We start from the raw sequence: 24,424 nt of genomic DNA, 5'->3' as shown, positions 1-24,424 counted from the left end.
AAATCTGAAAACCTCAATTCTTCATTCAGTCTGTGAGCCTTCACAATGGACAATTCCAATCCAACTTATTCACTGCCACTTCCTGCCCTCTGTTACCTACATCCTTCAGACACAGGAGCAGAAGTGGGCCATTCGGCCCATCGAGTCTGCTCAGCTCCATTGTCCCGCCTTATCCCGATAACCCCCGATTACCTGACTGATTAACAATCTGTCTCTCTCAGCCTTGAACACAGGGCGTGTTCCTCGGCCGCGCTCCATTCGCTGGCGATGGGATTCTATCTTCCCGCCGCCTGTCCATGGGATTTCCCATCGTAACCTCCCAACGGCGCCGGGAAATCCACGGGCAGAAGCTGCCGGGAAAATTGAACGCAATGGCTGGAGAATTCTGGCCATATTTAACGATCCAGCCTTTACTTCCCTCTGTAATGAAGAATTCCACAGGCTCACTGCCCACTGGGAGAAGGAATTCCTCATTCTAACAGTACGGAAGAGAGGTTGGGTCGGGCTGGGTTTCTTTCTCTTTGAGCAGAGAAGGCTGGGGGGGTGGGGGGGGGGGGGGGGGGGGGGGGGGGGAGAGAACCTGACTGCGGGATATAGATGAGTTGGATTGGAAGAAGCCTTTCCCCTTAGCAGCGGGGTCAATCACCAGGGGGCATAGATTTAAGGTCAGTGACAGGAGGGGATTTGAGGAAAAACATTATACTCAGAGGGGGATGGGAGTCTGGAACTTGCTGCCTGAAAAGGTAATGGAAGCAGAAACCTTACAGTGTTTAAGAAGCATTTAGATGAGCATTTAAAACCCCATCACAGACAACGCTACGGGCCAAGTGCTAGAAATTGGGATTAGACCAGAAAGGTGAAAACAAAGATAGGTGCTTGATGGCTGCCACAGACATGATGGGCCAAAGGGCCTCTCTCTCTGCTGTAAAACTCTATAACCATAAAACTCCTTTCCTTGAGTATCATAGATACAGATATGGGTGGGTGGCACAGTGGTTAGTACCACTGTCTCACAGCACCAGGGACCCGGGTCGGCACGATGCCATAGTGGTTAGCACTGCTGCCTCACAGCGCTAGCGACCCAGGTTCAATTCCGACATCGGGTGACTGTGCGGAGTCTGCACGTTCTCCCCGTGTCTGCGTGGGTTTCCTCCGGGTGCTCCGGTTTCCTCCCGCAGTCCAAAGATGTGCAGGTTAGGTGGATTGGCCATTTTAAATTGCCCCTTAGTGTCGAAAGATGGTGTTACGGGTTTGTAGGGGATTGAGCGGGGGAGTGGGCCTGGGCGGGGTGCACTTTCAGAGGGTCGGTGCAGACACGATGGGCTGAATGGCCTCCTTCTGCACTGTAGGAATTCTATGAAATGTTGTTGTTGCATAAATACGATCCCACATCGCTGATAGGCAGGGAATCTTGACCCAGCGACAGTGAAGGAACGGCCGATATATTTCCAAGTCAGGGTGGTGAGTGACTTGGAGGGGAACCTCCAGGTGGTGGGGTTCCCAGGTATCTCCTGCCATTGTCCTTCTAGCTGCTAATGCCTCTGGGTTTGGAAGGTGCTGCTTAAGGACGAATGTATGACCCAGCGCTTACTAACATAAAGCTGTTCATTTCAAGATAAAGGGAGGTTGAGCTGGATAACGAGCAAAATCGCTTGGGCCAAGGTTACAGAAATTCATTCTGTCAATTCTCTGAGGTTTCATCACTGTGTACTTCGGGACATGGATAGTGTGGGAGCAGCAGAATTAATAATGCCTTGGTTGACTATGTTTGTGGATTAGGAACCAGCGGCAAAACAATGTCAGGCTCATTATTGAAAGTGATACAGGCAAGGCAATTCATTAATGTTGACATCTTTTACATAATTCACTCTGTGAAATTTACAGAAGAAAATTTTCTCTTGACCTTTCAGGGAAATGCCTTCTTCTATCCCACTGCATTGTAGTTGTACTTCAGAGGAAAATCTATTAAGCGGCAATACATTATGCATCAATAGAAGCTTTTGCTGTTCATTAGTATGAAGAGCTGAAGGAATAAACAGAATGTGAAGCTTGTTTGCCTTTTCTTCCATCTGATTTTTCTCTGGTTTATTTCCAAGAATCACAGATTCGTCCTTTACTCTGCCTGCTGTGTGTCTTCAGATGTGGAAAAGCCAATGCTCGGGAGTCAAATTAGACAAATGAAATTGTGATATAATCAAACTAAATTTTAACTTAACCAAGTGGGTGCCCAGGACCAAAGGAAGTTGGAAAAAAAAGCTCACAAACTTTGAGCACAATCAGAGATTAGAAAGAGGCATTATTTTCACCAAAGGATGGTTAACCATGCAACACATTGCCAAAGTTCCCAATCTCTGGAATTGCCTCTGTAAACCTCTCTGTCTGCGCCTCTCTCTCCAGGTCAGTGATGGGTTAGTTTCTAGAAACAATAATTGGGAAAAGAATTAGCAGTCACATGGAAAAATGTGAGTTGATTAGGAACAGCCAGTGTGGACTTCTAAAGGGGAATCATGTTTAACTAACTTGCTGTAGTTTTTTGAGGAGGTAACAGAAAGGATCGATGGGGGTAATGGAGTAGATGTGGTGTACATAGACTTTCATAAGGCATTCCATACAGTGCCACACAACAGACTCTGAGAAAAGTTACAGCTGATGGAATAAAAGGGACAGCGGCAACGTGGATACAACGTTGGCTGAATAATAGCAAGCAGAGAGTGACGGTCAAGGGATATTTTCCGGGCTGGAGGAAGGTTTGTAGTGATGCTCCCCAGGGATCAGAATTGGGACCCTTGCTTTTTCTGATATATATTAATGATCTAGACCTTGGTGTGCAGGAGACTATTTCAAAGTTTGCAGGTGACACAAAACTTGGAAACATTGTAAACTGTGAAGGGGACAGTGCAGAACTTCAAAAGGACAGAGACAAGTGGGTGGGGTGGGCAGTGAGGGGGCAGATGCAATTCAATGTGGAGAAGTGTGCGGTGATGCATTTTGGTAGGAAGGACACGGAGAGAGAATATAAAATAAGGGGTCAATTCTCAAAGGAGCGAAGGATCAGAGGCACCTGGGTGTATCTGTGCTGAGACCATTGAAGGTGACAGGACAGGTGGAGAGGGGTTAATAAAGCAGAGAGTATTCTGGGCTTTATTAACAGGGGCGGAGAGTACAGGAGTGAGGAGGTTATACTGAACTTACACAAGACACTAGTTAGATCCCAGCTGGAATATTGGGCACAGTTCTGGGGCCACACTATAGGAAGGATATGAACACATTGGCGGGAGCGTGGGAGAGGTTTACAGGAACGGTTCCAGGGATGAGAAACTTCAGTGATGAGGATAGATTGGAGAGGTTGGGAATGTTCTCCTGGGAGAGAAAGCGGCCGAGAGGAGATTTGATCGAGATGTTCAAAATCATGAAGGAGGTGGACAGAGTAGACGGGGAGAAACTGTTCCCCCTCGGAAAAGGATCGAGAGCGAGAGGGGCACAAATTTAAAGTGATTTGCCAAAGAAGCTAATGTGATGTGAGAGAGAAACCTTCTCACCCGGCGAGTGACTGGGGTCTGGAATGCACGGCCTGGGAGTGTGGTGGAGGCAGGGTCAATCAAGGTGTTCGAGAGGGCGTTAGATGATTATATGAATAGAAACAATATGCAGGGGTCCGGGGGAAGGCAGGGGAACGGCACTGAGCCATGATGCTCGTTTGGAGAGTGGATGCAAACACGATGGGCCGAATGGCCTCTTTCGACACTGTAACAATTGTGTGATTCTACGATTAAGTGATCAACAGGCAGATCGCTCAGTAACTGTATGCACTTTATTATGGAAAGTGACAATCATTGCAAATGGTGGAGGCAATGGTCAGATCATTGGAATCCACATTGACACCACATCTTGTTCACTCAAAGCATTAGTTCAAACACTCGTTCTGGGAATTGTGGGCAAATTGATCCGTATGATTTCCTAAACAAAACTTTCCAAATTAACTTGAAATTGCAGCCTGGAATTGGAACACAGATGTAGGTTGATCACATATCGGTGTAAAGAATGATCCCAAGTGAATCTCAAGTCCAAAGATGTGCCGGTTAGGTGGATTGGCAATGATAAATTGCCCCTTAGTGCCCAGGGGTGTGCAAGTTCGGATTTGGGATACAGGGATAGGGCAGGATGCACAGGGGAGTGGGCATTGGTAGACTGCTCATTCGAAGGGTCAGTGTCGACTCAATGGGCCGAATGGCCTCCTTATGCAGTGGAGGTATTCTATGATTGATTTCATTATTCTATGAAAGAGCTCTGACAAAAGGCTGGAAAAGAACATTTATTGAATGTTGAAGAGAGGTTTCCCCACGGAATGTAAAAGCTGAGATAGCGTAAAGTGAAGCCCGAGTGAATTTTATGTATGGCAGACAATTGAAAGATAGATTTAAAACTGAACAATCAATGGAATGTAAAATCGAAATAAAAAATGTTGGAAATGCTCAGTGGCTCTGGCAGTAAAGAGAGAAACAGAGTTTTTTTTTTTCATTTTTATAAATTTAGAGTACCCAATTCATTTTTTCCAATTAAGGAGCAATTTAGTGTGGCCAATCCACCTACCCTGCACATCTTTGGGTTGTGGGGGCGAAACCCACGCAAACACGGGGAGAATGTGCAAACTCCACACGGACATAGAACATAGAATATTACAGAGCAGTACAGGCCCTTCGGCCCACGATGTTGCACCGTCCTGTGAAACCCCTCTAAAGTCCCTCTACACTATTCCCTTATCGTCCAAATGCCTATCCAATGACCATTTGAATGCGTTTAGTGTTGGCAAGTCCACTACTGTTGCAGGCAGGGCATTCCACGGCCTTGCTACTCTCTGAGTAAAGAACCTACCTCTGACATCTGTCCTATATCTATCTCCCCTCAATTTAAAGCTATGTCCCCTCGTGCTGGACATCACCATCCGAGGAAAAAGGCTCTCATTGTCCACCCTATCTAATCCTCTGATCATCTTGTATGCCTCAATTAAGTCGCCTCTTAACCTTCTTCTCTCTAACGAAAACAGCCTCAAGTCCTTCAGCCTTTCTTCATATGATCTTCCCTCCATACCAAGCAACATTCTTGTAAATCTCCTCTGTACCCTTTCCAATGCTTCCACATCCTTTCTATAATGTGGCGACCAGAACTGCACGCAATACTCCAAATGCGGCCGCACCAGAGTTTTGTACAACTGCAACATGACCTCATGGCTCCGAAACTCAATTCCTCTACCAATAAAAGCTAACACACCGTACACCTTCTTAACAACCCTCTCAACCTGGGTGGCAACTTTCAGGGATCTATGGACATGGACACCGAGATCTCTCTGCTCGTCCACACTACCAAGAATCTTACCATTAGCCCAGTACTCTGCCTTTCTGTTATTCCTTCCAAAATGAATCACCTCACACTTTTCTGCATTAAACTCCATTTGCCACCTGTCAGCCCAGCTCTGCAGATTATCTATGTCCCTCTGTAACTGTCCACAACTCCACCGGCTTTAGTGTCATCTGCAAATTTACTCACCCATCCTTCTACGCCCTCCTCCAGGTCATTTATAAAAATGACAAACAGCAATGGCCCCAAAACAGATCCTTGTGGCACACCACTAGTAACTGGACACCAGTCAGAGCATTTCCCATCAACCACCACTCTTTGTCTTCTATCAGCTAGCCAATTTCTGATCCAAACTGCTAAATCACCCTGAATCCCATGCCTCTGTATTTTCTGCAGTAGCCTACCATGGGGAACCTTATCAAACGCTTTACTGAAATCCATATACACCACATCAACTGCTTTACCCTCATCCACCTGTTTGGTCACCTTCTCGAAGAACTCAATGAGGTTTGTGAGGCACGACCTACCCTTCACAAAACCATGTTGACTATCTCTAATCAAATTATTCCTTTCCAGATGATTATACATCCTATCTCTTATAAACCTTTCCAAGACTTTTCCCACAACAGAAGTAAGGCTCACTGGTCTATAGTTACCAGGGTTATCTCTACTCCCCTTCTTGTACAAGGAGACAACATTTGCTATCCTCCAGTCCTCTGGCACTATTCCTGTAGACAAAGATGACTTAAAGATCTAAGCCAAAGGCTCAGCAATCTCTTCCCTAGCTTCCCAGAGAATCCTAGGATAAATCCCATCCGGCCCAGGGGACTTATTTATTTTCACACTTTCCAGAATCGCTAACACCTCCTCCTTATGAACCTCAAGCCCTTCTAGTCTAGTAGCCTGTATCTCAGTATTCTCCTCGACAACTTTGTCTGTTTCCTGTGTGAATACTGACGAAAAATACTCATTTAGCACCTCTCCTATCTCCTCGGACTCCACGCACAACTTCCCACTACTGTCCTTGACTGGCCCTACTCTTACCTTAGTCATTCTTTTATTCCTGACATACCTATAGAAAGCTTTAGGGTTATCCTTGATCCTACCTGCCAAAGACTTCTCATGTCCTCGCTTGGCTCTTCTTAGCTCTCTCTTTAGACCCTTCCTAGCTAACTTGTAACTCTCAAGCGACCCAACTGAACCATCACGTCTCATCTTCGCATAAGCCTCCTTCTTCCTCTTGACAAGTGATTCAACTGCTTTAGTAACCCATGGTTCCCTCGCTCAACGACTTCCTCCCTGCCTAACAGGTACATACTTATCAAGGACACGCAGTAGCTGTTCCTTGAACATGCTCCACATTTCCATTGTGTCCATCCCCTGCAGTTTTCCTCTCCAGCCGATGCATCCTAAGTCTTGCCTCATCGCATCATAATTGCCTTTCCCCCAGCTATAACTCTTGCCCTGCGGTATATACCTATCCCTTTCCATCGCTAAAGTAAACATAATCGAATTGTGGTCACTATCACCAAAGTGCTCACCTACCTTCAAATCTAACACCTGTTCTGGTTCATTACCCAGTACCAAATCCAATACGGCCTCGCCTCTTGTTGGCCAATCTACATACTGCATCAGGAAATCCTCCTGCACACATTGGACAAAAACGGATCCATCTAAAGTACTCGATCTATAGAGTTTCCAGTCAATATTTGGAAAGTTAAAATCCCCCATAACAACTACCCTGTTATTTTCGCTCCTATCCAGAATCATCTTTGCAATCCTTTCTCTACATCTCTGGAACTTTTCGGAGGCCTATGGAAAAGCCCTAACAGGGTGACCTCTCCTTTCCTGTTTCTTAACTCAGCCCATACTACCTCAGTATTCGGGTCCTCGTCAAATGTCCTCTCAGCCACCGTAATACTGTCCTTGACTAACAATGCCACCCCTGCCCCTCTCTTACCACCTTCCCTGAGCTTACTGAAATATCTAAACCCCGGCACCTGCAACAACCATTCCTCGCCCTGCTCTATCCACGTCTCCGAAATGGCTACAACATCGAAGCCCCAGGTACTAACCCATGCCGCAAGCTCACCCACCTTATTCCGGATGCTCCTGGCATTGAAGTAGACGCACTTTAGACCACCTTCCTTCCTGCCGGTACACTCCTGCAACTTTGAAACCTCACTACTCTCAGCTTCTTGTGTACTGGACCCAGAGCCGGGATTCGAACCTGAGACCTTGGCGCCGTGAGGCAGCAGTGCTAACCACTGCGCCACAGTGCTGCCGCGAGATAAACAGAGTTAACCTTTTGAGTCTGTGACCTTTCATCAATGACCAGAACATTAGAGCATTCAAAGGGGCGGCACGGTGGCACAGTGCTTAGCACTACTGCCGCGCAGCGCCAGGGACCCGGGTTCAATTCCGGCGTTGGTGACTGTGTAGAGTCTGTACGTTCTCCCCGTGTCTGCGTGGGTTTCCTCCGGGTGCTCCGGTTTCCTCCCACAGTCCAAAGATGTGCAGGTTAGGGTGCAGGTATTGGACATGGGAGTGGGCCTGGGCCGGGGGCTCTTTCGGAGGCTCAATGGGCCGAAGTGCCTCCTCCTGCACTGTAAGGATTCTATGATTCTATGAATTATATAAATCTGGCAGAAATGGAAATGGGTACTGTTCTCATCCCAACATACATCTGGGTTTCTGCTGTGTCATTTGAACATGACTAATCATAGATCCCCTACAGTGCAGAATGAGGCCATTCGGCCCATCAAGTCTCCATTGACCCTACGAAAGTGCGCTCTAGCTAGGCCCACTCCCCGACCTCTACCCTCGTAATCCAGAAACCCCACCTAACATCTTAGACACTAAGGAGCAATTTATCATGGCCAATCCACCTAAACTGCACATCTTTGGACTGTGGGAGGAAACCGGAGCACCCGGAGGAAACCCACGCAGGCACGGGGAGAACGTGCAGACTCCGCACAGACAGTCACCCGAGGCCGGAATCGAACCCGGGTCCCTGGCGCTGTGTGGCAGCATTGCTAACCACTGTGCCGCCCATGACAGTAACTCATTGAGAACAGCCTCTACCCTAATGGTTGAAATCTGCTGCTTGTGATTCTCGAGACAATTATGAATGTTCAAATTACAGTTGTATAATAGGCTGAGTTACCAGATGGCGGAGGGCAATGGGGTAACTGCTCTTCCCTGTTCTATTTTAATTAGTGAATCTTTAGATCAGTTTCTTGTTCCATATTCAAACTCCAATTACTCTCGAGTGCCAAACAAGCCATTTCCATTGCAGATTAGTTTTTCTTTGCCAGTTGAACGCAAGTCCGAAAACACAAATGTGTCTCCTTCCTGATATTGGAGAGTGTTTTGTGCCACGTTTGATGTTGATGTAGAACCATAGACTGTGGCAGTTATACACTGGCAGTCTTGTACTGTCTGTGGCGAAGGAGTGCCCAGAGTGTATTGTCATTCTAAATAGATTTACCGTTTTGCTACATGTTGCAGACAGGAAGTCTCCTTGAGTGTAAAGCCCACGACCGACAGATCACAACTCTGTGCACTTGGCGTAAGGCATGATAAATGTTTTAAAGAGGGGTTTGTCTGATGGGGGGGAGATTGAGCAGTTTAGGCCTATACTCTCCGACCAACAGGAATTAGACAGATTTGTATTTAGTTATGGGTTGAGGGGCTTAAGGAGAACGGGCAGGATTGTGGAGTTGAGGCCATGATGAGATCAGCCATGATCGGACTGAATGGTGGAGCAGCTCGAGCGGCTAAATTGCCGACTCCTGCTCCTAGCTCTTATGTTCTGAGAAAGAACTATTCTGTCTAATTCCACCTTCCAGCTCTTGAATGGTAGCCCTGTAGTTAAAAGCACTTCAAGCACAAATCAGGTGTCCTTGATTAATAAGGGTATTTCTTGATTAATAATGCAATCAGGGGTTATGGGGAGAAGGCAAGAGAATGGGAATGAGGAATGTGTCAGCCATGATCGAATGGTGGATCACACCCAATGGGCTGAATGGCCTAATTCTTCTCCTGTATCTAATGGACTTATCGTCTTGAGAGCTGATTGAAAGATGTAGCCTTAAAACAACATGGGCATGACCCGCCTGAAATTGGACATCCAAATGTTACTGTGTGAATATATAGTGCATCAACATCGAGTTCAGCACAGGAATCCTCACACCGACCTGTGAAGAGGATCAGTACAGAAGATAGCCCCCCCCACCCCCCTCCCCCCTTTCTTAACTCACTAGCTTCTGTGCGGTAAGCACAACGGTCCAGTCTTAATCTTCGTGAATAGATGAGCTGAATGGAGGAATGTGTGAGTGAGATGGGTAAGTAGGGCAGTGGGTTGGGCCCACGATAGGAAACCCCATTGGCTGGCTGGCGGGATGGAAAATCCCGACACCCCGGTTCGGAAACCGGAGAATCAAGCCCTTAATCCCTTTAATTAAAGTGGGTGAGCGCTGTGCCATTACAATGGAGTTCCACACAGATTTATCAAGGATTTGATTGTCGGAGGAATGCAATTTCCAGACAATGGAATGGAATCCTTTGTATCCAGTTATAATGAACAATTATTGAAGCAATGAACTGATTAGCAACTAATTCTCAAATGGGTCGAAATTAAAGCCCTCTGTTAATAAACTCTAACACACTATAGGCCTATTTCACGACTCTATCCACTTGAGTGGCAACCTTCAGAGATCTGTGGACATGAACCCCAAGATCTCTCTGTTCCTCCACATTCCTCAGAACCCTGCCATTGACCCTGTAATCCGCATTCAAATTTTTCCAACAAAATGAACCACCTCGCACTTATCAGGGTCAAAATCCATCTGCCATTTTTCGGCCCAACTCTGCATCCTATCAATGTCTCTTTGCAGCCTACAACGGCCCTCCACCTCTTCCACTACTCCACCAATCTTGGTGTCATCAGCAAATTTACTGACCCACCCTTCAGCCCCCTCCTCCAAGTCATTTATAAAAATCACAAATAGCAGTGGACCCAGCACTGATCCCTGTGGTACACCGCTGGTAACTGGTCTCCAGGCTGAAAATTTTCCATCCACCACCACCCTCTGTCTTCTATGTGATAGCCAGTTACTTATCCAATTGGCCAAATTTCCCTCTATCCCACACCTCCTTACTTTCTTCATGAGCCGACCATGGGGAACTTTATCAAACGCCTTACTGAAATCCATGTATACAACATCAACTGCTCTACCTTCATCTACACACTTAGTTACCTCCTCAAAGAATTCAATCAAATTTGTGAGGCAAGACTTACCCTTCATGAATCCGTGTTGACTATCCTGGATTAAGCTGCATCTTTCCAAATGGTCATAAATCCTATCCTTCAGGACCTTTTCCATTAACTTACCAACCACCGAAGTAAGACTAATTGGCCTATAATTACCAGGGGTCATTCCTATTCCCTTTCTTGAACAGAGGAACAACATTCGCCACTCTCCAGTCCTCTGGCACTATCCCCGTGGTCAGTGAGGACCCAAAGATCAAAGCCAAAGGCTCGGCAATCTGATCCCTTATCTCCCAAACAATTCTAGGATATATCCCATCTGGCCCAGGGGGCTTGTTGACCCTCAAGTTTTTCAAAATTGCTGATATATCTTCCCTCAGAACACCTACCTCCTCCAGCCTACCCGCCTGTATCACACTCTCATCCTCAAGAACATGGCCCCTCTCCTCGGTTAACACTGAAGAAAAGTATTCATTCAACGCCCCTCCTATGTCTTCTGACTCCATGCACAACTACTGTCCTTGACCCGCACTAACCTCACCCTGGTCATTCTTTTATTTCTCATATAAGAGTAAAAAGCCTTGGGGTTTTCCTTGATCCGACCCGCCAAGGACTTCTCATGCCCACTCATAGCTTTCCTAAGCCCTTTTTTTAGCTCATTCCTTGCTACCTTGTAACCCTCAAGCGACCCAACTGAACCTTGTTTTCTCATCCTTACATACTCTTCCTTTTTCCTCTTGACAAGACATTCAACCTCTTTTGTGAACCATGGTTCCCTCACACGGCCATTTCCTCCCTGCCTGACAGGGACATACCTATCAAGGACACGCAGTATTTGTTCCTTGAACAAGCTCCACTTTTCATTTGTGCCTTTCCCTGACAGTTTCTGTTCCCATCTTATGCTCCCTAATTCTTACCTAATCGCATCATAATTACCCCTCCTCCAATTATAAACCTTGCCCTGCCGTATGGCCCTATCCCTCACCATTGCAAGAAGTCTTCCAACACCAGGTTAAAGTCCAACAGGTTTGTTTCAAACACTAGCTTTCGGAGCGCTGCTCCTTCCTCAGGTGAATGGAGGGGTATGTTCCAGAAACATATATATAGACAAAGTCAGAGATGCCAGACAATGCTTAGAATGCGAGCATTAGCAGGTCATTAAATCTTTACAGATCCAGAGATAGGGGTAACCCCAGGTTACCCACCCCCCCCCCCCCCCCCCCCCCCCACAGGGCACTCCCAGCCCTTGAAGCCCCAGGTCCCACCGGCCCGAGAGCAGGTTAGAACGGCGCCGGCGGAACTGTCATTTTTTTCACGGGCCGGAGAATCGGCGACCGCCGTTTGCGGCGATTCTCCGAGCGGCCCGGCGTGATTCACGCGCTGGTTTTGGGGGGGGGGGTGGGAGAATCGCGTGCGGGGGTCGGGGCAGCGTGGCATGATTCGTGTGGCACCCCGTCGATTCTCCCACCCGGGGGGGGGGCGGGGCAGCGTGGCATGATTCGTGCGGCACCCCGTTGATTCTCCCACCCGGCGGGGGAGAATCCCGACCTTAGTGTCAGGGATCCCTCCTGCTGACACTGTACCAAAACGGCCCCATCCGAACTGTTGGAAGCTTTGCCAAAGGGTCATCGGACTCGAAACGTTGGCACCTTTCTCTCCCCACGGAAGCTGCCAGACCTGCTCAGATTTTCCAGCATTTTCTCATTCGTTTCAGATTCCAGCATCCACAGTAATTTGCTTTTTTCCGTTTGGATGTGGGAAACAGGTAAAGACTAGAAGCTGGGGTTCAGTGGAAGGATTGGGTGGAGGATGGTTAATGGAGGTAGGCGAAGGGGTGAGAGGGTAGGATGGAGGGACGGAGTGGAGGTTGGGCAGGGGAGGCAGGTAAAAGCTGCGAGGTGGTAAAATGGAAAAATACACAGTGGTGGGAAAATCCCGCCCAATGCACGGGATTCTCCCAGCCCCGCGGCGGGCTGGAGAATCGACGCAACCGCGCCACGCCGCCCCAATGCCGGCACGCGATTGTCCCAGCCCCGCGCCGGGCCGGAGAATCGACGCAACCACGCCACGCTGCCCCAATGCCGGCACGCGATTCTCCCAGCCTCGCGCCGGGCTGGAGAATCGACGCAACCGCGCCACGCCGCCCCAATGCCGGCACGCGATTCTCCGAGGTACGGAGAATCAGCGCCATTTGCGCCAGCGCGTTTGGCACGGCGCCAGTTGCCGGCCGCTGTCCGCAGCGGGGCTGCCGATTCTCCGGCCCGGATGGGCCGAGCGGCCACGTGGCAAAAGCAGAGTCCCGCCGCCGCCATTCACCCCTGGTTGCTGCCAGCGGGAACTCTGCGCAAAGGGTCGGGAGGCGGCCTCTGGGGGGAGGGAGGCTCCATCCCCGGGGAGGGACTCTGATGGGGTCTGGCCCACAATCGGGGCCCACTGATCGGCGGGCCGGCCTCTCCTCCCCGGGCCTACTTTCCTGCGCTACCAGCCCCTGAAGCCCCACGCCGTGTTGTGTCGGGAACGGCGCGCTGAAGAAATCCCCCGCGAGCAACTGCGCATGCGTGGGTTGGCACGGCGCTCATTTGGTGCCGGGAAGGGAGTCTGGAGCGGTGTGAACCGCTCAAGCGCCGTGCTGGCCCCCTGTTGGGGCCAGAATCGGTAGGCCCCATGCTCGTTTTGTGCCATCGTGAAACGCGACGGCACGAACACTTAGTCTCCATTTTGGAGAATCCCACCCAATATCTCCAAATTTGCAGATGATACAAAGTTGGGTGGGAGGGTGAGCTGTGAGGAGGATGCAGAGATCCTTCAGTGCGATTTGGACAGGCTGAGTGAGCGGGCAAATGAATGGAAGGTGCAGTATAATGTGGATAAATGTGAGGTCATCCACTTTGGTAGCAAAAATGAGAAGACAGACTATTGTCTGAATGGCCATAAATTAGGTGAGGGGAATGTGCAACGAGATCTGGGTGTCCTCGTACATCAGTAAGCATGGAGGGGCAGCAGGCGGTAAAGAAGGCAAATGGTATGTTGGCCCTCATAGCGAGAGGATTCGAGTACAGGAGCAGGGATGTGTTGCTGCAATTGTACAGGGCCTTGGTGAGGCCACACCTGGAGTATTGTGTGCAGTTTTGGGCTCCTTTTCCGAGAAAGGATGTTCTTGCTATAGAGGGAGTGCAGCGAGGGTTTACCAGACTGATTCCTGGGATGGTGGGACTGATGTATGAGGAGAGATTGAGTCAGTTAGGTCATCAAGTTTTTTGCAAAATAAAATAACTTCAGAGTTCTCGCCCTTTGAAAGCACAGTCTCAGAGCATTCCGAATTTTTGAGTCTACGTTTTATGCAAATGGAGCTGTCAAATAAAGGCAAGACTTGTCCTTTGCCTTTCACCTTTCACCCTCCAGCTGTGACAGAGAGCCGCTTACCATCCTGCACTGTGGACTCCCACATCAGTCCAGTAGCTCATACTGGCAATGGGTTTGAATTGGCCATTTGGCCACCATCGAGGTGCGGAGAGCAACCCAGTGTGAATCTTCATAGCTGCTGAGTTTTAAACAAGGTACAGCAGGCAGCAAGATAAAAATCAGGGTTTAAATAGGGTGGTGAGAAAGATATTCGGGTCACTTGCCTTTATCCTTCGATGATGTGGAGATGCCGGCGTTGGACTGGGGTGAGCACAAAGAACAAAGAACAAAGAAAATTACAGCACAGGAACAGGCCCTTCGGCCCTCCCAGCCTGCGCCGATCCAGATCCTTTATCTAAACCTGTCGCCTCTGTTCCCCTCCCGTTCATATATCTGTCCAGATACATCTTAATTGATGCTATCGTGCCCGCCTCTACCACCTCCGCTGGCAAAGCATTCCAGGCACCCACCACCCTCTGCGTAAAAACACTTTCCACGCACATCTCCCTTAAACTTTTCCCCTCTCACCTTAAAATCGTGACCTCTTGTAATTGACACCCCCACTCTTGGAAAAACCATGTTACTATCCACCCTGTCCGTACCTCTCATAATTTTGTAGACCTCAATCAGGTCCCCCCTCAACCTCCATCTTTCCAATGAAAACAATCCTAATCTATTCAACCTTTCTTCATAGCTAGCACCCTCCATACCAGGCAACATCCTGGTGAACCTCCTCTGCATCCTCTCTAAAGCATCCACATCTTTCTGGTAATGTGGCGACCAGAACTGCACGCAGTATTCCAAATGTGGCCTAACCAAAGTCCTATACAACTGTAACATGACCTGCCGACTCTTGTACTCAATACCCCGTCCGATGAAGGCAAGCATGCTGTATGCCTTCTTGACCACTTTATCAACCTGCATTGCCACCTTCAGGGTACAATGGACCTGAACTCCCAGATCTCTGTACATCAATTTTCCCCAGGACTCTTCCATTGACCATATAGTCTGCTCTTGAGTTAGATCTTCCAAAATGCATCACCTCACATTTGCCTGGATTGAACTCCATCTGCCAATAAGAAGTCTTACAACACCTTCCTTTGCCTGAGGAAAGAGCAGTGCTCCGAAAGCTAGTGTTAGAAACAAACCTGTTGCACTTTAACCTGGTGTTGTAAGGCTTTATCCATCGAGGCCTAGATTACAAAGGCAGGGAGGTCATGTTGGAGTTGTATAGCACTTTGGTGAGACCACAGCGGGAGTACTGTGTGCACTTCTGGTCGCCACATTATAGGAAGGATGTGATTGTGCTGGAGGGGGTGCAGAGGAGATTCACCAGGATGTTGCCTGGGATGGAACATTTAAAGTATGAAGAGAGGTTGGACAAGCTTGGGTTGTTTCCGCTGGAGCAGAGAAGACTGAGGGGCGACCTGATTGAGATGGACAAGATTATGAGGGCCATGGACAGGATGGGTAGGGAGCAGCTGTTTCCCTTAGTTAAAGGGTCAGTTACGAGGGGGACACGAGTTCAAAGTGAGGGGATGGAGGTTTAGGGAGGATTTGAGAAAAACCTTTTTACCCAGAGGGTGGTGACAGTCTGGAACGCACTGCCTGGGAGGGTGGTAGAGGCTGGAACGCACTGCCTAGGAGGGTGGTGAGGGTCTGGAACACACTGCCTGGGAGGGTGGTGATGGTCAGGAACGCACTGCCTGGGAGGGTGGTAGAGGCTGGAACGCACTGCCTGGGAGGGTGGTGAGGGTCTGGAACACACTGCCTGGGAGGGTGGTGAGGGTCTGGAACGCACTGCCTGGGAGGGTGGTGACGGTCTGGAACGCACTGTCTGGGAGGGGGGTGATGGTCTGGAACGCACTGCCTGGGAGGGGGGTAGAGGCTGGAACGCACTGCCTGGGAGGGGGGTAGAGGCTGGAACGCACTGCCTGGGAGGGTGGTGACGGTCTTGAACGCACTGCCTGGGAGGGTGGTGACAGTCTGGAACACACTGCCTGGGAGGGTGGTAGAGCCGGGTTGCCTCACATCCTTTAAAAAGTCCCTGGATGAGTACTGGGCACCCATAACATTCAAGGCTATGGGCCAAGTGCTGGCAAATGGGATTAGGTAGGTAGGTCAGGTATATTTCATGTACAGGTGCAGACTCAATGGGCTGAAGGGCAGCACGGTAGCACAGTGGTTAGCACAGTTGCTTCACAGCTCCAGGGTCCCAGGTTTGATTCCCGGTCTGGGTCACTGTCTGTGCGGAGTCTGCACGTTCTCCCCGTGTGTGCGTGGGTTTCCTCCGGGTGCTCCGGTTTCCTCCCACAGTCCAAAGATGTGCGGGTTAGGTGGATTGGCCACGATAAATTGCCCTCAGTGTCCAAAAAAGATTAGATGGGTTTACTGAGTTACAGGAATAGGGTGGGCTTAAGTAGGGTGCCCTTTCCAAGGGCCGGTGCAGACCTGATGGGCCGAATTGCCTCCTTCTGCACTGTGAATTCTATGATTCTATGAAGAGCATCTTCTGCTCTGTGTTATTCTGTAAATAACAACTGCGGTGTCCGGCTATGAGGCTGAGTCTATGAGAAGGCCTCTATGGTCGCCGTGGGGCTTACATGTGAAGAGTGGGTACGGCTTAGGTTCCACAGGAACCCAGGAATAAACCAACACAATTTATACATCCGTGCCGGAATGCACTGTGCACAATCAGACTGAAATGTAGAGGAAAGTGCCGAGCATTAAGAATTAAGCCTGACATTTACTTCTATATTGTTCAAAAACTGAGAAAGAAGAATTTGCATTTGTTTCTATCTGCAATCTCAAGATGGCCCCTGACACTTCGCAATCAGTAAAACGTTACGGCCTTATAATATAAGCAAACTTAGCAGCTGATTCATGCACAGCATAGAACATAGAATTTGCAGTGCAGAAGGAGGCCATTCAGCCCATCGGGTCTGCACCGGCCCTTGGGAAGAGCACCCCACTTAATTTCCACACCTCACCCTATCCCTATAACCAGTAACCCCACCTAACCTTTTTTGGACACTAAGGGTAATTTAGCGTGGCCAATCCATCTAACCCGCACATCTTTGGACTGTGGGAGGAAACCGGAGCGCCCGGAGGAAACCCACGCGGACACGGGGAGAACGTGCAGACTCCGCACAGACAGTGACCCAAGCTGGGAATCGCACCTGGGACCCTGGCGTTGTGAAGAAACCGTGCTAACCACTGTGCTACTGTGCTGCCCAAAGAGCCCACGAATTGGGATAAGATCCCAAGAATTGACTGGATAATCTCCGGGACTGTAGCGGTTCCAGACGTGGATCACCACCACCTTCTCAAGGACAATTAGTGACGGGCAATAAATCTTGGCCCAACCAGCGATTCACAACCGAACATAACCTGGATCGTACTGACAAATCAAGCCGGTGACTGGCTGGTTACCGGTGACCTGTTGGTTATGCCAATTAGGATCTGACCCGGTTACAGCTGCTTTTTCCTTCTGGGATTTTGATACGTTTTGTAAGCGAGAAGTATTAGTTCAGCAATTGGGAGAATTTTGCTGTCCTCAGGGTGGGTAAGGTGTTCAGTTTAACGTTTCAGCTCCGACAGTGCAGCGCCAAGTTTCAGCCAAGAATATCTGCTGGAATCTCCGGACTAGAGCTGGAACCCGAGACCTTCTGGGTCAGATTCTGAGCCACACTGACACACATATTGATGCACTATCAATTACGACAAGACGAGAGTGGAATGTAATTGAGGCTTTATTACACTGAGATGTGTGGCCTCCTACAGCAGCTGACGAAATGGCTGCTGTACGGGGAGCACACATATTTATACTCCGCCTACTGGGCGGTGCCAGCAGGCAGGGATCTACCCCCGTACCTGTAGTACAGGGGCCTTACTGTAAAACCCATATATACAGTATATTCATCAGTGGTGACTGCCACACATCGCAGCCCTGTTGGAGAGGTGACACAAAACTGGAACATCCGTACTCTACAGTGTTGGTAAACCTGGAGCTTCTGCAGCCCAGTCAACTTCCACAAACACCTGGCTGGAACAACCAGGATTCCTGGGCATACATGGAATCTCAGTGGGAGCAAAGCGTTTCTCTTAAACCTGTCACTGAACTGCATGGAGAGCCAACAGCATCGAATTACCATGGCATCCCTCCAATGCAGAAGAGGGCCATTCGGCCCGTCGAGTCTGGACCCACCCTCCAAAAGAGCACCCCACCTAGGCCCCCTTTCCCCGCCCCATCCCCGCAACCCCACCTAGACCGCACATCTTTGGACGGCGGGAGAAAACCGGAGCGCCCGGAGGAAACCCACGCAGACACGGGGAGATATCCAGGGCTGGAATTGAACCCGGGTCCCTGGTGCTGTGAGGCAGTAGTGCTAATCTCCATGACACCGTGCCGGCCGTGTTAAATATTTCATCCAAATTGTGTAAAATATGCTTTTTGTTATTCGCAGCACGTAAAGGCGTGGAATGAATATGTGACAGAAAGGTTTAGAGCCAGAGAGATTTTAATCTGTACAACTCCAACCGTAGCATTGGAAGCTCCTGGGCTACTAACTGAGACTTTGTTACACTTCGCAGAGTATAACCTCTTATAAATCCACCCATTTATTGCAAATTTATGTTTTAGAAATGAGTTTTACATGTCGATATAAATTTCCTGGTTAATAATGTAATTCAAGAGGTTGTTTAATAGCTTGGCAACAATTGGGAAAGTTAATTGCTGGTTATATGGACAGAGATATGTTCCATCACAACTTGCAGTTAACTGCTACTCACCTTATCACCTCACTGGCTTCCGCTTTACTCTTTATTACTATCTCCATTTCTCCTTTCTCCTTCCTCACGGAAGGAGCCATACTCTTTCTAGAAGTCGAACTTGGGCTTCGGCCAGCAGGCTATTCAACAGTGGGTGGAATCACAGTTAATGACAGCTATCCCAACATCGAGACACCAATACTTGCTGACGCTGGATAGTGAGCAATGAAGGAACTGTCATGTATCAAAGCCACGCCATTGGCTGGTGTAATGTGACGTGGTGCGCAATGATGCCATCAAAGTGTTTAATTGGCCTTTGTGGAGTTTGCCATCAGGCCCTGGTAGAGCAGAATCTTGTTAATAAACCCCTTTCACTGTGTTATTTGAACTCCACATGTGACCTCTCTGATTCTCTCTCATTGCAGCTACAACAAAGGACACAACAAAAGAGTAACTGGCGACGAGATCTGGGGCCGTAAAACAAAATGGGAGAAAAACAACCTTTGACGATGAGTTTATGAGTCAGAAGGAATCATCGATGGAAATCTGGCCCGCCAACATCGGGAGAAATATCATCGACTTCCGAGGCAAAATCATCGCTGTGGCAATACTTGGACACCGTGCAGTTTGTAGTGAGGCGTCGGTGAATCATCCGGTCAATCGCAACAGCTGGTGTAAGTAAAAAAGGTTTTCAAGAAAAAAAATTGTCGGAGGACTGTGAATTACCGGGAGCTTACTTCAAACGGAGGATCGAGGTTTTCAGTTCATTTACCCTAGTTGTGGGTAACGCTGCAGAAGCCATGCACAAAGCTCTGAAATGGGGCGACGCGGTGGCACAGTGGTTAACACTGCTGCCTCACAGTTCCAGGGAGCGGAGTTCAATTCCAGCCTCGGGTGACTGTCTGAAGTTTCCAAATTCTCCCCGTGCCTGTGTGAGTTCCTCCCACAGTCCAAAGATGTGCAGCTTAGGTGGATTGGCCATGCTAAATTGCCCCTTAGTGTCCAGAGATGTGCAGGTTAGGTGGGGTTACGGGGATAAGGCGGTGGAGTGGGCACTTTCAGATGTTCGGTGTGGATTTGATGGGCCAAATGGCCTAATTCTGCTCCTATGTCTAATGGTCTTATGGCCTTCTGAACAGTAGAGATTCTATGGACTCTAACCTACTTCCCAGGAATCGATAGCTGGGCACAGAAATAGATAGTCTGCTTGTGTGGTGTGTGTTTGTCTGTTTCAAACAGGGAAAAGTTAAAAAAGTACCGTGAATTTGGCCAGACGTTGGATGACAACTTCACGGCCTCAGGACTGAAGCCACACAAAAGAGATTGCTCACTGAAGCTGCATTAAACCTCAAATCTTGCTACAGAAATCTCTACATGTATGGAGCTTACTGCGAGAGAAGTTTCGCTGATTGGAATTCGAGCTAAAGTTCATGAGGTGGGATCTGCGAGAAGCAGGTCCACCAGGAACCTACCATGTCATCATTGCAATCAATAATAACAATAATCTTTATTATCACAAGTAGGCTTACATTAACACGGCAATAAAGTTTCTGTGAAAATCCCCTAGTCGCCACACTCCGGTGCCTCTTCGGGTACACTGAGGGAGAATTCAGAATGTGCAATTCAACTAACAAGCACGTCTTTCAGGACTTGTGCGAGGAAATTATCTTGGCTGAGGAAGATTAAGCTAAGCTGGGCCGTCGTAGACCAACTTGTTGATTCTACAAACTATCTTCAACTTCTGAGAAAATATGCAAAGTTATTCGAGGAGTCACATGGATCCATGGCTGGGGTCGAAGTTAAACTCGAGATAGAGGCAGTCAGCATGCTGAAGTGTACCGGACCCTATGCCATTCAATCTAAAGTTGGAAGAAGAACTCGGGGGGTTACTGAAGACAGGAGTCATTGAGCTGTTACCATCACTGATTGGGCAACTCTGATTTCCCCAGTCTTACAGAAGGAGGTTCAGTCTGACTATGCGAGGATTTTGAAACGAATATCGTTCTTGTATTACGAGTTGATCATTATCTCCACCACTTATCAAAGGTCTCTTTGCTGGCCTCACAAGTGGCCAATATTTAGCAAAATTAATCTCTCCCAATTCTATCTGCAAATCATAGAATCACAGAATTTAAAGTGCAGAAGGAGGCTATTCGGCCCATTGAGTCTGCACCAGCCCTTGGAAAGAGCACTCACTTAAGCCCACGCCTCCACCTTATCCCCATAACCCTGTTAGCCCACCTAACCTTTTTGGTCACTAAGGGCAATTTATCATGGCCAATCCACCTAACCTGCACAGCTTTGGACTGTGGGAGGAAACCGGAGCACCCGGAGGAAACCCACGCAGACGTGTAGACTCCGCACAGACAGTGACCCAGCGGGGAATCGAACCCGGGTCCCTGGAGCTGTGAAGCAACGATGCTAACCACTGTGCTACCGTGCTCCCCACTGTGTGGTTGCACAGTTGCTTCACAAACGATCATAGCTATTGAGTCTCAATCATTCCTGACCACAGTAACACACAAGGGTCTGTTTTGGTATTGGAGGTTTCTGTTCAATATAATGTGAGCACTGACTCTCTTCCAACAATCTATGGGGTGGGCTATCCGATTCGCAATGCTACCTGGATGACATTGTGATCACTGCTTTGAACGGCGTGGACCTGTAAAGAACCCAGAAGCTACTCTGGCCAGGCTCCAAGCTGATGTTGGAGATTCCAGATGCTCCACATCTGCAGAACGTGACCCAGTTAAGGTTGTTCCCAGGATTATTGAATTAATAAGGAAAGTTCAGACTGCACTTAGCAACAAGGCTTTACAATCGTTGCTTTGTAACCAGCAAACTTGACTGGTCAAAAGATGGTGAGGATGTTTATCAAAATGCCAAAACAAATGATAAGAATCAGAGTTTATAGTCCATTGCAGCCAAAACTGGAACTGCAGCTTGTGACACATCACCCTGTGGTGTAGAGCAGTTGTCTCGCATATCATGCCATCAGGCAAAGAGCAACCAATAGCTTTTGCTACCAGGACATTGGCTAATACTGACCCCAAAAGTTACTTGCGGGGTTTAACACCCTTCCCCCTAATAGTCAGAAGAATCCTCCGATGGCTGTGGGGAAGGAGGGCTCCGGACTCTCTTTGCGTCTAGTCGGACTTCGCGCACCGAAAACGGCAGATCAGCAACGTGACCCTGGAAGGCGAACACCGCTTTTGCCTCGAATGTCACGATGGTTTCTCTGGGACAATGGGCGGAATCACTTTGTCCCCCTTGAAGAGACCGAGTAAAGGCTCACGGTCCGTGATAATAGTGAAGCGGCGGCCGTAAACCTGCTGGTGAAATTAAACCACCGCAGACCCTTCTTCTGCACCTGTGTATGTTTCCATTCCGCCACAGCCAGTGTCCAAGAGGTGAAAGCGATCGGTGACGAGATGGCCCCAATACCGTAAGGCGATGCAACGCTTGTGCCGGGTAAGGGTTTGGCAGGATCGGCTTGGATCAGTGATCTGGAAGACAATAACTAGGGGCTGGTTTAGCACATTGGGCTAAATCACTGGCTTTGAAAGCAGACCAAGCAGGCCAGCAGCACGGTTCAATTCCCGTACCAGCCTCCCCGGACAGGCGCCGGAATGTGGCGACTAGGGACTTTTCACATAACTTAATTGAAGCCTACTCGTGACAATAAGCGATTTTCATTTCATTTCATTTCACTATCTTCCTTCCATTTCATCTATCCTTCCATTTGCTCCACACCCCTCGTGATTCTTCTTCAAAAGAATCTGTACGGGGTAGGTGGTGGGGTCGCAAGAATCGGGATTGCTCTAATATTTCCCGAGTCCTAAAAAGGAACAAAGGCGTCTGTCAGGGTGGGGTTCTGCTGAACGGCACGCACCTTTTCAGCGACGGGGTGCAAGTCTTTGCGGTGCACCCGGTTTCAGAGGTAGACCCTCTCCCTGGCAGACACATTTCGCCCACTGCAAGCGGACACCAGACTCAGAGAGCTGTTTTCAGCAGGGCCGCAAGGTTCCCCAGGTGCTCTTGCTCGGTCGCTCACATGACCAGCTCGTCATCTCAATAGACCACCCCGCGTGGCAACCCCCTCAGGATATTCTCCAGTTCTCGTTGAAATATAGCACAGGGGCGGCATGTGACACAGTGGTTAGCACTGCTGCCTCATGGCACTGAGGACCAGGGTTCGAATCCGGCCCCCACAACCCAAAGATGTGCAGGGAGGTGGATTGGCCACGCTAAATTGCCCCTTTTAAATAAAAGAAATATAACACAGGCAGAGGATACCCCAAAAGACAGCCGAATGTTTTCGTAAAGTCCTCTGTGCGTATTCACTGCAACAGATTTGTGGGAAGCTGCGTCCAATTCAAACTGTAAATATGGCAGCTCCTGTCAAGCTTAGTGAACGAGCGTCCACCCACCTATTCTGCGTAAAAATCCTCAATGTGAGGCATTGGGTACGATCCAACCTTGAAGCTGTATTCGCGGTGATCTTATAGTCCCGGCATGACCGAACTGTCTTGTCTGGTTTTAATACTGGCACCACTGGTGCTGCCCAATCCACAAACTGTATGGGCCTGATGATATCCAGGTTTTCCAACCGACTGAGTTTAGTTTCCATTTTGCCAGTTTCATTTTAAATGACTCAACCAATCACAGCACAACAAGCTGGGGCCTTCTGGGGAGGGGTCCCCTAGGAGAAGGGGTGCATGCCAAGGTGTTTACTTCATGCCTTGTATTTCCTGCACCCCTCGCTCTGCGTTTTCTCAGGATAAAGAAATTTGAATGGCCTGTTGTAGATTCGGCCATTAGTTTATTTTGTGTGGAGACATTCTATTTTTTTATAATTTCATTTTTTTTCCCAATTAAGGGGTAATTTAGCATGGCCAATCCACACAACCTACGCAGACACGGGGAGAAGGTGTAAACTCCAAATGGACAGTGACCCAGGGCCGGGATTCAAACCCGGATACGCAGCGCCATGAAGCAGCAGTGCTAACCACTGTGCCACTGTGCCGCCCTCAGGTGGAGGTATTGTTAACGCTGCAAACTAACCGGTCTCGCAGCATTTCTTGCAGGGCAGCGCTGTCTTCTCAAAACTCTGCAATCTTTAGCAAACGTGACAAATCCTCAGTGATGGACTCACCCGGGTTCCGCTCCACGATATTAAAACAATACCGCTGTACAATAACGGATGGAGTTGGGTTGAAGTACTGACCCACTAGAGTTACTAGTTGGCTGAAGGTGTGCGTGTCGGGCGCCACTGGGTAGGTGAGGCTCCAGATCACTCCGAATGTATGCGCGCCGCAGGCAGTCAGCAAGGTGACTGTCTGCCGGTCATTCTCCATGATATCGTCCCTGAAAACGTAGCGCCTACTGATTCCAGTCCCCCAAACAGGCATCAAAGGCATCTAACGGTCCGAACAGAGGCATAAAGAAAAGAGAAATCCAACCGTTATCCAATAGGGACCGGAGGGGGGGTGTGTCTTATCTGATGGTACCACAGCCTTGATAACTATCCAATCTGACCCTCATCGCCAGATTTATAAGGTCACGAAGGAATCCACAGCAAATAGTTCAAAGAAACTTAGTTTATTTGCAATCGCTAGTATATAC

The sequence above is a fragment of the Scyliorhinus canicula genome, chromosome 27, assembly GCF_902713615.1.
Source record: "Scyliorhinus canicula chromosome 27, sScyCan1.1, whole genome shotgun sequence".
Lineage (NCBI taxonomy): Eukaryota > Metazoa > Chordata > Chondrichthyes > Carcharhiniformes > Scyliorhinidae > Scyliorhinus > Scyliorhinus canicula.
This window is presented reverse-complemented; position numbering follows the sequence as displayed.